The following is a 2,869-nucleotide window of genomic DNA, read 5'->3' as shown; positions in this document are numbered from 1 at the left end:
GTTCATGTCCTATATGACCATGAAATCCAACGTTTCATGCTTCGTGTGACTGTGAAATTCAATGTTTTATGTATGGTGTGGCTGTGATATGTAATTTACACAGATTTTCTTGAATTCATAACGTTTTTTGTGTACACTGTTCACATGATGTACGGTAGTTCACACACAGATAAAAAACATCGTTTTGTGTGTAAATATGTTACTTTGTGTTTTTCCTACAAGTAATCTAGCTCAGGTGACTTACTATGATAGACTAAGGGTGATATAAAACTTAGCGTGACAAGCACGTGATAATCCTCTATAAAAGAAACGGAGGAGACTCTGGACTAGGAGATTGAAGATCACCAGTTCTGAGGAAACATTATAGCATGTCGCCTGTACTCGGGTATTGGAAGCTTCGGGGGCTGTGTGAGCCCATCCGTTACATGCTGGCATACACTGGAACAGACTATGAAGACAAACTATACGTTCCTGGCGACCCCCCCGAATGGGGTCGTGGAGAATGGGAGATGGAGCGTATGTCTTTAGCTCTAGATTTTCCTAATATTCCTTACTACATCGATGGTGACCTCAAGTTGACCCAGAGTGTGGCCATTATGAGGTATCTAGCTCGTAAAAATGATCTTGACGCCAAGTCCGAAGAGGAACGGATCCGCATGGATTTAGTGGAACAACAGCTGTGTGACATGAGATTTGGATTGATTAGGGTAGCTTACGTTCCGCCGGAAGTTTACGGAAACATGCGGAAAAACTACCTGGGTCGTCTACCTGAACTGTTAAGACTGTTGTCCGAATTCCTCGGTTCTGGACAATGGCTAGTTGGAGACAGAGTGACCTACGTCGACTTCATGTGCTACGAAGTACTGGACCACCACCGCCTGTTTGATCCGCACTGTCTAGAGGACTTCTCTAATCTCCAGCAGTTCACGACTCGATTCGAAGAATTACCGGCCATAAAGAAATACATGGAGTCCGACAGGTTCAGATGGTATCCCTTGTATGCTCCGTTCGCTTCATTCGGAGGAACATTCAGCCCGAACAAACCCGAGAAGGCCCGAGAGATGTTTCCGAATTCATACATAGACATGGGGTATTCTTTTCCTTGGAAGGATATGTAAAAACAAGCGACATCGGACTTGTCATCTAATACTTACCGATAAGACAGTAACGTAGTATCTATAGTGTTCTACTTCTAGTTAAGCCTAATAACTAAATTCTATTATGTCAAAGGTTTCCTTTACAGATTTTTATAATCACTAAAAACCCGACTGTTCTATCGATACTTACTGTACAAACTTTAAACTATTAAAAATTCGGCTCTCTGATGTATTCATTTATGTAAAATAATAAAATGTTGAACTATGAGAAAGTATTGACGTCATAAATGAGATAACTTGAAGTACATGTTACAGAAGTGAAAATAAGATCACTCTGTAAATATTCATGTTACAGAAGTGAGTGAACTGTTGATACAATGTTATCGGACTATCAACACAATGTTAGTGAACTGTCAGTACAATGTTTGTGAACTTTCGGTTTTGTGTTTGCGTGCTGTTAGCGGACTGTCAAGTACGATGTTAGCATGTTGTCAGTACAATGTTAGCATGTTGTCAGTACAATGTTAGCACGTTGTTGGTACAATGTTAGCATGTTGTCGGTACAATGTTAGCAGGTTGTCAGTACAATGTTAGCACGTTGTTGGTACAATGTTAGCATGTTGTTGGTACAATGTTAGCATGTTGTGGTACAATGTTAGCATGTTGTCAGTACAATGTTAGCATGTTGTCGGTACAATGTTAGCATGTTGTCGGTGCAATGTTAGCATGTTGTCAGTTAAAAATGCTGTCTTTGTTTTACATATTTCACAAGCTCGGGACCGGCTTGCTTGTTCCTGTCATTACGAAAGTTTTTTGTCTTTTTTTAAGAAACAGTTAAGCCTATCTAGTTTTTCGGTATTTTTTCCTTGTCTCCTTTTTACGTCGGTGAAATACTGCATTTAAAACAATCTACGTTTTAGGACTGTTGTCGATAAATTAGCTTTTCAGCGATTGATCACTAAATAAAACCAGCAACAAAATGTAAGAACACTACAAGATGAATTATAATGTTGTTGTTAAGCAACAAGATCTTCTAGAACCAGCTGGTTTGTTAGAAATTAGAAGTTGTTTTGGAATAAATCGAATTTTAACAGTTTATCGTTAAGCACAAAGACTAAACAATGGTATACGTTTTCTCTGCCCATCGCGGGTATCGAAACCCAATATTTAGCGTATAAGCCCTAAACACTTACCCCCTGAGCCACTGGTGGGGAGAAGGGGTCAGTTTTGTATGGATCACTTTATTTTTATTGTTATAATCTTTATAAACAGTTCCAGACTGGACTAACTCAATCGGAATATTTACGGAGTGATCTTATCATTTGAACTGTTGATACAATGTTATTGGACTATCAACACAATGTTGATAGTCCGATAACATTGTACCGACAGTTCACTAACATTGTGTTGATAGTCCGATAACATTGTATCAACAGTTCACTAACATTGTACCAACAGTTCACTAACATTGTGCTGATAGTCCGATAACATTGTATCAACAGTTCACTAACATTGTACCAACAGTTCACTAACATTGTGTTGATAGTCCAATAACATTGTATCAACAGTTCACTAACATTGTGTTGATAGTCCGATAGCATTGTATCAACAGTTCACTAACATTGTGCTTATAGTCCGATAACATTGTACCGACAGTTCACTAACATTGTGTTGATAGTCCGATAATATTGTATCAACAGTTCACTAACATTGTACCAACAGTTCACTAACATTGTGCTGATAGTCCGATAACATTGTATCAACAGTTCACT

At 38.7% G+C, this 2,869-nt stretch overlaps 1 pseudogene across 1 annotated transcript; it reads left to right on the top strand.

Annotated features, from left to right (window-relative positions):
- The first annotated feature begins 316 nt into the window (after window positions 1-316).
- Window positions 317-1,365, top strand: LOC106477502 (annotated as a pseudogene). The gene has a single exon (XR_001291998.2). The product of XR_001291998.2 is annotated as a glutathione S-transferase Mu 1 pseudogene (transcript).
- Window positions 1,366-2,869: the final 1,504 nt, after the last annotated feature.

Source organism: Limulus polyphemus, unplaced genomic scaffold, assembly GCF_000517525.1.
Source record: "Limulus polyphemus unplaced genomic scaffold, Limulus_polyphemus-2.1.2 Scaffold16651, whole genome shotgun sequence".
NCBI classification, from domain to species: domain Eukaryota; kingdom Metazoa; phylum Arthropoda; class Merostomata; order Xiphosura; family Limulidae; genus Limulus; species Limulus polyphemus.
The sequence above is the reverse complement of the archived record's forward strand: the minus strand, read 5'-3'. Positions and strand labels throughout refer to the sequence as shown.